Source organism: Papilio xuthus, unplaced genomic scaffold (genome assembly GCF_000836235.2).
Source record: "Papilio xuthus unplaced genomic scaffold, Pxut_1.1 DF824655.1, whole genome shotgun sequence".
Taxonomy (NCBI): Eukaryota; Metazoa; Arthropoda; class Insecta; order Lepidoptera; family Papilionidae; genus Papilio; species Papilio xuthus.
In genome coordinates, this window is record NW_013533994.1 from 3821361 (window position 1) to 3833847 (window position 12487).

General features: G+C 34.8%; 1 protein-coding gene across 2 annotated transcripts in view; it reads right to left on the reverse strand.

Moving 5' to 3' along the window:
* sens-2 (zinc finger transcription factor senseless-2) overlaps nt 1-12487 on the reverse strand; it is a 43506-nt gene that overhangs the window by 1087 nt on the left and 29932 nt on the right. The window lies entirely within an intron of this gene.

Genomic DNA, 12487 nt, shown 5'->3' on the forward strand with positions numbered 1-12487 from the left:
TAATAAAATATTTTTTGAATACTTAAAAGTAAGTTGCTTAAAAATTTCTAAACTTTTTTATTGCTTGTTTTTTTTTATTAAAATATTTTTTTAGTAAACTATAGTGTAGAAAGCATCGTAGACTTGACATATTGCGGCAGGTTGGTCGGCAAGTAATCCGTGCCAAAGTCCTCCGGTATCGACCCGCTCTGGAACGACGTGAGGAGACGTCGGTCGCTAGCTAGGGTTGCCACCTACTACTTCATGAATATTTTTTTATATGTATTATTGGTATTTTATATCATGGCGTTGTTATATTTATTTATTGATTTACTATTATTTAGTGAAGTAATTAAACGCGAATATGTCCACTATTTCAGTTCTCTGAAAATTAGAATAATATTATCTAAGTTTTAATTTATAGGCGACAACCTTATTGAGATAACGTTCCACGTGCCTATATTAATGCAGGTGTGCGTAATCTGTGCGGAGTCCGGCCCGCATTAGGGATGCGGCCCGCAGCGCGCCGCCGCTGGACTTACAAAAATTTATAGCCTCAGCTATATACGCTATTAACCGTTTATGTATCGTGATTCGAGCGCGAGAGGAATTTAATATCCACTCACTTCATTGTACGCCTCTTTTGTTGGCCGACGGCGTCTTCTTAAGTTTTCATTCTTTCCTAACAATACATAAAGTTAATTAATAATATATGTTGTACGTTAAGTACGTCATCTATTGGGGTTGGCAGGAAAGCGAAATTCATACAATTCATTTGAGCATATTGAAGGTTTTTCATTTAGCGAATTTTATAAGATATTATTTAAGTTTGTCTTAAGCAAGTCAAACTTGATGACCCTATTTTCAGTTATGAGTTTTTTTACGAGGCTGTGGTAATTTATGATTATAACAATTTAGTCCAATGCCAGCTTTAAGTACCAGGCGAGCATAAATTGCAATGAGTCATTTGTCTCGTTGTAGGCAAAAGGCATTGCGTGGCGACGCGCTTGCAACAGGAAAACGCATCGAGCGACCAATACAGCGCCCGGTAGGTAATTACCTACACAAATCACGGCGGCGCATTGATACCTAACACTTGGGTACTGTATTTCGAAAAAGGGCCTTCGAGTCCGTCAATCAAGGGGTCCGGCGACTTCATTAGAGGAAATGGGAGAGGTGGCGCAGTCTATCTGTCCTCTCGCTCCCGCATCGGTGTCGCGACTCGAGAGCAATTTATATCCGTCGTGCCATTGGGCCGTGATTGCGGCGGCTCCTCCCCGCGTCGCATAGCAACCGGAAAAGGGGGGGCGCCTCCACTCCCACCCCCCGGGGTGGTCGGGTTATGGATCGCAATTTTCCTTTGAATTGGAAATCAGAGCGGCCGAGCGGCTCGTTAGCCGACCTCGGATACAGATTTCGCGGCAAGATGCTGGCAGCTCGAAGTCGCGAATTGCGAACTGCTCTTCGGCGTTTTCTTATTGCGCAATAAAACGAAATATTCTATCAGTGAGAAAATCTCTCTCGATTTGAATTAATATGATCACAATGTGTCTGGTATACATTGTAAAATAATAAACGTCCGAAAAAATCTAATGGAGCAGAAAAGTTCATTTCCACAATCGTGATAGAAACAGAAAAAAACATTTTTTTTATATCATAAGGTGGCAAACGAGCGAGCCACCTGAAATCGCTGAAATAGCGAAGTGACCGTTGCCCAAAGACATACGCAATTGCATAAGCGTTGCCTACCTTTAAGCGAAACAAAATATCTCTCTATCAATTAATTTCAAGATTAGAGATAGAAAATTTTAAAAGAAATAAAAAAGACGTGACATTTATAACAACAATAAATAATCTAAAACTTAATCATACAATTCAAGTATTAAACATAAACCCTTATAACTATTTGCGGTAATCTTAAATATGTAACATCCTGTATTCAAATTACACGTCTTACACGTATTACTTGGAAATTATTACCAAGTTTACGGAAAGTCCACGGGCGGAGTGCGTAAAATCTACGCCGCGCGTCTCCTTAACAGCGTAATTACGGCGCGATATTACGGTGGGGTGAGTGTGAGGTAGAAGGGATGGGAGGAGGGCCTTAATTGTTTCAAGGGTCCCTCTGAGAGCTTCACCAGTGAATTTGACGACGTTATTGATTGCGCCGTAGTGAGTTTGATTTATTTGAGGCGTCTGAAAATTGAAGACTTTTCTATTATGTCTTAGCTGGCCTTATGGAATGAATAGATATTTATCAAGTTTCTAATTTATGATCTTTATGTATGCCATTTATGTAAAATTAGAGAAAATCGAAGAATATATTATAATTTAATAATATATGTTTTAATGTATAAACATAGGTTTTATAATTTCTAACAGATTTAATTTAATAATACGATAAGACTAATTGTAAAACTGTCAATTTTTAGTATGAAATGAAACTATGTTAAGGCTCCAATCTGAAAGAGTTTCATAGTAAAGTGTACCAGTATTAAACTGAAAACATTGTGGAATATTATAGCTATCTCTTCTTTAGTCCTGATCATCGCGAGGTAGTTATAAACCAACTTGAGTTGTAGATGTATGATTTACCTACAGAAAGGTCCTTTCTTTTATAATATCGTCCTATATTTTTATGTTCGACTTTACCTATATAATTAAGGCTTAAGCATACTGCTAATGTTATGTATATATAATGATTTCTTAATAATTATATAGAGTTGAGATAAATACTCAATCAGAGGTGCTATTCTCGTTTTAGAGTGGAAGCCAGCCGTCTTTATCTCGTATCGTTTGATCTGAGGCGTGCAGTCTGCGGGTTATGTTCGTGTAAAGCGAACCATGTCTATTACGACTGTGTTGAATCGTTCACTGATTTTTACAACGCTAGTTACTATTTCTCAACTTACGACTGTCTTAACTAATGAGGCTAGAAGTTTTTTTAGAAATATGTTTATTAGTAGGTAAATATTAAACAATATTAGGATATTTTTTTAGCTAACTGAAGAGTGCTTTTTATCTATATTTAGTTTTTTGTGTATTAAAGTTTGAATATTAAAGTACTACACAAAATTTGATAATAGTTAATTAGTAGTTAATAGCAGGAGCTGTTTTCCGCGACTCCACGATTATTTTTTGCAATTAGGTACATTTACCTTTCCTATTATATATAATACAATGGTATTATGTAAACTTACTTAAAAATAAAATAAACAAAAAATATTAAAGCTGTGCGTAATACAACAGAGCTTAAAGCTCGAACTTGAAACATAGTAAAACGTTAAGTATTAAGTTTGCCGGTTGTGATTGAACGAGCGCCGGCGAACGATAAACGTAAATCCCAGGTTTACGGAATACGGAGCTTTTGAAACCAGATCCGGCTTTGTTTTTACTTTTTTTTAAAGAATTTATTTAAATGCAATATCTACTATTATTACACAAAATAAATTGTTGCTTGACCTCGGTCCTACCCGATATTAAGTGATGTGGTCGAAAGATGTTAAGCTCTTTTTATATGAATTTAAAAAGTTCCATTCGTCGACCACTATAGATACGAACAAAGGCATATCTTTCGTCCTACAAAAATAATTGCGAGCGGTCAAAAATATTCTCTGCAAAATTTACTTATTAAATTATATTCAATATCATAGCAATCTGTTAAAAACAGACGCCGCACTTGATCGTCTTAGAAATCATTACCGCCCATTATCGGGGCAGTAAACGCGAGATTCGCAGTAAAACAGACATTAATACAATTAAATTACATCCCGCCTAAATCCGTCCCTGTGCCCTGATGTCTGTGCAATATCACAGCGAAGGATTTTTATGGAGACGTATACTTTAGGCGCTTGTGAATTAAATATACGAGGCGGTAGACTTAAAGTGCTTCCGCCGCTGTAAGGATTTTGAGAAATATGATATCGCCCGTTTTAGGAGCGGATTTAATAACTTTTAACGGCGGTAAAAGGCTTTATATACGCTTTTAGCAAAGTATAGGAATATTAATTTGTAATCTGAGCATGAAGGTACTCTTTAATTATTTTTCCTTTATTATTCGGCGGCTTAATTTATAATCAGACAAGTCGAATTTGGGTTATCTAATTCTTTGGACCACAATCTTCTATGAATCCTAGGATTTAGTAAAATAAAGTTATAAATGGAAAAATCCATAAATTACAAAATGCTATGTGTTTCTAACGCCCCAGTCTACGCCGTTTTTTATAAGACTGTGAATTATTAATTTCGCGTGGGTAGTCGCTTAAATTATTGTTATAGCTTTTTTGCCATTACTAGGGGAAGGGAAGATCCTTGATTTTTACGAAACTCCTACACAAAACTAATTTTATATTGCCGTTTTATTGAATTCTCCTGAACTACTTTACTAATATCATAAATGCGAATGTTTGGATGGATGGATGTCTGTTAGAAGGGGTCTCCAGAACGGCTATAAGTATCTCGCTGGAATTTAGCATGGATGTAAGAAGTCTGAAAGAAGACATAGGCTACTAATTAAGTTTCTTGATAGATCCGTGCGGACGGTGTCGCGGGCGATAGCAAGTTATGTTATAAAAATTATACTTTAAACCCATCATCGTAGAACAGCTTTTGAAGTGGCAGTATATAGTAACATTATAATTTTGTTTGTTTACGAAGACCACGACTGGAACTTTAGAGAAAGCTCAGGTGTAACTAAAATGCACCGCCATAGCCACTAAAAGTAGAGTCGGCTGTTAAGTTTCGGCTCCCTAAACTAAGTACTCTATTTACATAATTAATGAATAGAAACCTTTGAATGTGTTTTAATTTACATATTGTTTTGGTTTTAAAATAATTTGTTGAAAGCGAGACTCTTAAGAAAAAAAACTTACAACATAGTTATCTTTTTAACTGGCAGGTATAAAAAATTGTAGATTTTGTTTTGTTTTTGTTTGAGCTAGTTTTAGTTATAAAAATATTTTATAGTATTACTAAGAATGGCCAACAAGGAGGTTTTATATGTGTAAAATATAAAGATATAAGAAATCCACACACCGAGACGAGACGAAAGCGTGATTCTCGGGGTCGTTGCTTCGCTAGTGAAATGCGGATTTATCCTGGGAGAATCCGGTTTACGATCCGCATGTCTTATCCTCCCCCTTCCCTCACTGTCGGGCAAAACGGGGAGTTGACCACACCTAAACACGTCTAAAAATGTAGCTACTTACTAAATCTTATATCGAAGTAACCTTCATGTTTAAACAATACTTATATGAATTTATATTCATAGTTAGATTGATTTATGTGTTATAGCGTGAGTTACAGAGACCAAAATCCGCGTTTAAAATTATTATCTCTGTTTTGTTAAAGATAAACAGGGGATGAGTATATGTTTTATAAAGAGGCTGAGTGTTACAATAACAGCCGTCTAAATTGTAGTTTTGTTAAAGTTTAAAATTATCTCAGATCTTCTTAAAAATTGTGTAAAAACTTTGGTGATTACCCTGTAAATTATCTGATTTTTGAACTATTTCTTGTCATACTATTCCAAACAGTTCTAAACAACGTTTATAATTTAAATATGCAACGTGTTCAATCACTTGAAATAAGGGAAGCAATAAAGCAGTGGAGGAAAGACAAACCTCCTGAACAATTCAATCTCTCGACAGTAGCTATCACAACAAAGCTGCTCTAATGTAAAATTGGCAACGCTCGCACAATCTTGTCTGAAGTGAAGAGCCGCGCCCGCCGCTTCGCCCGCCGCCGCGCCTCCTCTTTGTGACGGGGAAGGAAAATTGTCTATTGCTTGGAGAAATGTAATTTCCTTGAGACAACATGAGTCCAAAATACTAGACGGTGCGTTTTTAAATTAAAAATATTATAACGAATTATTTTGACGTTTATTACTAACTAGTAACTTGTCTCGTTTTCTTTTTATAGATAGAAAGACAAAGAGAATTTTTACCTACATTATTCACTAGTAAAATAAACTTTATTTATTACTATTTTTCACCAGCGACCCATATTAGAGAAAAAAAAAACTTAACAAGTAGCCTATGCGTTTTTCAAACTGTGTTCTATGTCTATGCCAAATTTCATCGAGGTCTGTTGAGCCGTTCTGAAGATACCTTCTAATAAAGATTCATACATCCATCCTTTTAAACATTTGAATTTATAATACTAATAAGATGCAGTAACAAATTTTTTAGTATTTCATATCGTGATATATGGTTCAAAAACATTTTTTATAATATCAATTTTTATGTAACCATTAAAAAGGTTTCAACAAAAGCAGGTTTTTATATTGTCTCTGTTTCTTTAGCTTACCTCCATTAAATCGCATCATCGTATTTCTGCGGGAGCGGACGGACGCTAGGCGGAGGGACGTTTACGATTTGCTTCTTACTGGGGTAAGATATGTGTTGTGTGTAAATGCCACTTACGAGTAAGATTTATCGCGGTTGCCGAGTTTGTCCTCTACAATACTTAACGAGGTTTTACAGACAGACTGTATTTTTAGTTTCTAATAGAAAAATATATATACATATGTTTTCATAATTTTTTATTTATTTAAAATAGTAGCAGACTTTTTTCTAAATTTACTTATATTTCTTTTACCATTCCAACTAAGCTCTATGCTTGCGCTAGGATATGGTTTACGACAATAGTGGAAAGGCGGGATTCGAACCCCGACCTCGTGATCGAAAATCCATACCCTTAACCATTAGGGTTTTGACGCTTAAATATAAATTGGAAACGATAATTTTGGAAATAAACAGATATAATTGAATGAGAGTCTTAATCTATGATATTAAATAAAATATTATAAATGAATAATTAACTAAATTTTAAGTACAAACATATGGACAGGTATATATTTTAAAAGAAAACAAATTCAAGACCTCTTCCCTTTAAGTATTGACATGTCACAATTACATTCATAGAGTATAATATACCCCTAAGGAGAAACTATTAAGACCCTTACACGATGACAGTTGACAAATTCGTTAATTCCAAGCCGTAGGAAAGAGGGCGCGGAGATCGTAAGTACCGAGTTACAATAACGTTGGTCTTTAGTCGGATTGGATCATAAATTCGTTCATTACTTGCACCGTCCCCGATGGCCTCGGTGAATTATTCAATCAAAATTACTCGTGACTCGATCTGAAGATGAAAATTGGATTTATTGCGATTTTGTAACACAAAGAAGAATAGTCAAACTGTCTACTGGTTGGAATAATATTAAGAACTTAGAATGAAGCATGAAGAAGCAAGTTATAGGATATGACAGGGTTTTGAGTGCTCTCTGTTTTAATGGGGTTGTCAAGAAAAACTTAAGTTTTGACAGTGTTAGCACCTAACTTCCCTTTAACTTGTCCTAGCTGTCATGAATATAAAGTTTATGATATATCTCTGTAGATAAAGTCTAAACACTTTTACACCTTCTCTTAACACCTCGTAATCAACTTTGCAAGAGTCGTAACAATAAAGATGGGAATCACCGGTCAAGGTATGCGGCGGGATTGCTCCCCGGCGGGATTGTCGGGAACAATTCCAGAATGTTCTAGTCACTTCACTTATTGCGATGTATTTGTGACCGTTATACGGGACGGAATTTGAGGATTTTCGGTGTTTCGTTCTATTAGAGGTAGACATTATCGCTCACGTAGCGTAGAGCTACGGATCCGTAGAGGTGTAGCGAAATTCATTTATAATTTTCAATATCTTTACTCATCATTGGGACTCTGTATTTACATTGTTAAAATTAGTAAAAGATTTTTAACTTTGGTTCCAAAGCATAATCATTATCAGGGTTACAAATTAAAGACATAAAATTAATGACAATTTTATGTGTAAAATGTATTTAATTACACATAAATGAATGCTAAATTAATGAAAAATTAAAAATTTTGCCAATTTTTTGAACTAAACATTTTGTATGTCCGCTCTATTTATTTCGTAGCATCACTAGAGTCAGCTAAGTCAGAGAGAAGTGCGGAATGTCAAAGTCACGTCGTTTATTGCGCGACGACAATTGATGTTTGGACTCCTGTTCTCGCATTTAGTATCCAACGTTGAATACAGGTCGAAAATAAAATCTGAATTAAACTTAATTTAGAATAAAGTCGGGGAAAGTTTTATAACAAATAATATCGAATAAATATATGCTCGAATAGTAATTTTAAAGATCCTTAAAACCGAAAACAATCAATTTTACTATCTTACTAATATTATAAAAGCGAATGTTTAAATGGATAGATGGATGTTTGTTGGAAGGTATCTCCAGAACGGCTAAAAGGATCTCGATGAAGTTAGGCATACACGCAGAACATAATCTGGAAGAATAAATAGGCTACTTATTATGTTTTTATATAATTTCTTGTATGTCATGTAGATCAATTGTATTATTAACCACTTTCAATGTAATTTATATTTTATCAAATTCAAAATAATTCTAAAATCGTATACATTATTCAACAACTATTGAAATATTTAATCCCACAAAATGACGACAACCCTTGCTCGTAACGAATGCGGTCGTATTGGTGACAATTTGTTTTGTCTACTTTATTTTTATATTGGATCTGATGTATAATAGTGTGGTGGTTTGCAATAGTTTTATTATTAATAGTGAAAAGAAGACATATTTATGTTTAATAAGTACTAATATCTTTCATATTAAGAACAACACGAGACTGCGATTCTAATATTAGTCATATAGCTTAGCTCTATGTGTTTATTAAAACGTACTTAAAATAGTCCGGGTTGATGCCCCCGACAAATAAAGCCTCTGAAGACGCGCTACGTGCTACGTGCTACAGAGCTACGTCAAATCTTGATATAATAAAATCTCATAACTTGTTTATGTCTACGAGGTTGCAAGAACATTTCGTAGATGTCAACAAAAGAGATCTGCTTTAAGGTTTTTTGAAAATTAGGTTTATGGATTTTGTCTAAGAAAAGATGTTTACCATGCACCATTTATTCTATTGTCTTTTTGCATTAAAACATTCAAATTTCTTGATATACTTTAAAGTGGTTGGGATAAAAATATTTACTTTTTATACTTCAGATTAAAATAAATAAATAGGAGTACGTAGTAAGTTTTACAGAAGGGTTTGTGTTGGCAACACTTGCTCTTATCTGTACAGATAATATTTTTAAATCTAACTAGATTTCATGTGATTCTAACAAATGCTCCGACACATTTGTCGGTGTTGTTTTTTGTCTTCGAGTGCGCCATTTCACATCTGACTCGATGTGGACCTACGAGAAAATTAATTTAATATTCTACATTTTAAAATCAACCTTAAAACTTACAGGATAAAATTCACTATTCACTAACACGAAACAAAAGTCGATATTTTCTCTTGCTAAGATATTTGCTATTTTATATCAATGTTTTAAGGTTGATATTTGACTGTTGTTTTACTAGGGTGCGTTGAAACCAGTAGCATAAACACTCGGCCAACTGACTCCATTGTCGGGCGTTGGAAGCAAACACTCATAGTGTGCGCCGACGAGTCCCGGACAATCAAAACATTTCGTAATTTGATAATGTGAACTGTTTGTTTTCATTACTTCAATTATTTATAATGTTCGTTATTTTGCACATTGGTTAATTAACGATCATCATTAACATCTGTATTCAATAATAAATTTAGTTTATTTTGTGATACTGTTAACCGCAAATTGGAAACCTGCCTGATAATTGTATAAACTACCTATTATCCTATAAATAATTTTGAATGAAAAAAAGATTTTAAAATGTATTTACTACTCGTCGATTTAAGAAAACGTCGCGAACAAAGGTATTTACATATTTTTATACTAAAGTCACAACTGTTGTAGACTATAGTCACACAAGACAGTACAAGACAGCAAAATTAATTCTCCCTAATAACAATGGTGATTAATTAACTAGAAAGATGCCATCGTAATGGTTTTTCTAATTGTTAGTACCACTGTGACATGAGGTCGGGCGACATAGCGGCATATATTTAAATGATTTACACGGATTAAAATGTCGGAACTCGATTTATAGTCTGTAATCACTAGATGGCGTTGGAGAGCACGCGTTTGCCACGTGGCGCGTAATGTGTGTCGTTGGTGTGGTAAAAGATTTAAAGATATTGTTAAAAATCGACTAAGCTATCATTAAGTAATAGTCTGAACATATGGTTTAATGTAACATGTGGCTTATTGTTTTTTAATTATTCCTGGATGAAAGAAACGACATAGGAATCTAAGAGAAGAGACCCAACGACATAAACATTTGCCCGTGAGTTTGTCTGCCACAGATTACAAATGAAAAGGATGAAAGTATCTCATGTGCTACTCGAGATTACATTCTATATTTGTACCAAATTTCTTTGATATCCATGCAGGCGTTCTGGAGTTACTTTTTAACAAACATCCATCTATACATCTAAACATTCGCATTCGTGTTTGGGAACACATAAGTTGAACGTTGTTGTAATAAAGATAAACAAATTTGACATACTGTTTAGTTATAAAACTATAGTAAAACCCTCTTAATGTCTAAATAATCTGAGATAATATGTTTTATACCAAGTTTCAGGAAGTGAAAGCTTATATTTTTTTATAGCGTCTTTAATGCAAACAAGCATGAAGTATACTGCCTGTAACGTCCAGGAAATAGATGTCAATAAGATGCTTAATTTCATGAATTCAGTATGTGTAATATAAAACACATGCATTTTGAGAAACTGCGTTAATTTCCTATCGTGCGGTTTATAAAAAGATCGTTACAAGTAAAAATCCTAGAATATAACCGCCGTTCTCATTGCTAAAACATGCACATGCGTCAATGGAAGCTAACGTTAAACACAACGTAGATAATGAGAACTATTGTAGTAACTCCGGTGCTTAAAAGAATCGTCTGCTGTCTTCTCTTGTGTTACTTAGTCTTTAATAATTGTTAGCCATAAAAATATTCAATATCATTACAACCATATACCACCCTAGTATAGTATCAGTCTGGTCAATTTGAATAAAGAAATAGTTCATGATTAATATCGTCTAGAATTGGCCGACGAAATCTGACAGCGGTCCCTTAGGGACCACTTGGGGACGCTCGGGTCGTTTCGCGCCTTAATTATGCTACTGATATTTTCACCGTAATTACTTTTTTGTAGCGCATACATTGCTTGCCTATTATTAATATTTACTTCGATATATTAAACAAAAGATATGAAACGAACGTCAAGGTATTTTTAGTATTACAACAATTTATTTTTTAATTTGAAATTTCTATTCGTATTCAATTTAACTTTATTGACAGATTGAATAATTATTAGTATTAAAAATTAATCTAAGGCTTGGCTTTAAAAAGTGATATGTTTTACGTTTGTTTGAAATAAAATCTTTGCCTTTTTTATTCAAACTGTTACTCTATTAGGACTAGACAAATTATTCAAGTCCCAACTTAAACCTATAAGTTTTTTAAGTAATAGATGTTCTTTGTCACATTTTACAATTGTCTTACACTGATCTAATAGCGAAGGGAGTAATGTACGTTAATATCGATGAAATTATCGATTAAAGTGGCGCTACAATTGCAGGGGGGTCGTTGTGGGAGCGGCGGGGGGTCGCGGCGGGCGGAGGGCGGGGGTCGCAGGCTAATCGTGATAATGTGTTTATTGAATTAGCCGGCGCGTGCGTCGCGCAGTGTACACGCGTGCTCTGTGCTGCAGTTAAGTGGTATCACTTGTTAGGGGGTGATCGATGCCATCACACGCCTTGTCTTTTTTCTGATTATAATTTTTTGTCGGCCTTTATACATAAATCTGTTTTAATCAGTTGATAGCTTTTAAATTAGTATATAATTCTGATTTGAATTCAATATAACATCAAGTTTGGTTAATTTAATTATTTTTTTTTATGGCAAACGAGCGAGCGGCCACCTGAAATTGGTGAAATAGCGAAGTGACCGTTGCCCATAGACATACGCGATTGCATATGCGTTGCCTACCTTTAATCGACGGAGGAGAGGATGCACAGAAAGAAAATATTTTCCCTTTCCATGCATCCTCTCATCCGGAAAGTCCACTCCCACTTCCCATCCTTTCCTTATAAGAAATAGGATGGGAAGGGAAAGAGGACTAATTTTGGCCTCCGGGACGCACACTCATCAGACGAAACGCGGAATTGCTTCCACTTGACGCCTGGCTTCTGTGTGGTCGTGGCATTTCACCGGGCGAGCCGGGCCGATTCGTGCGAAGATGTTTCGCGATCAGTTTGATAAAAGAGCTATATTACCAAGTATATTAAAGTAAATAATATTTGGATTATTCTCTTTAAAAAAGGGCGGTTAAATATTATTATAGCATATATTATGTGGAAATGTTGCTTGAAAAACTTTTTTGATATATTGCTTAGGAAAGGTTCTTAAAAACCAAGATTAATGGCATTGAAAATCAACGCTTATTATAATCAAACCTAAAACACTGGCTCTAAATATAAGATGCAACCCAACACCGTAGCTTGAGTGGAAACAATGCAGGTG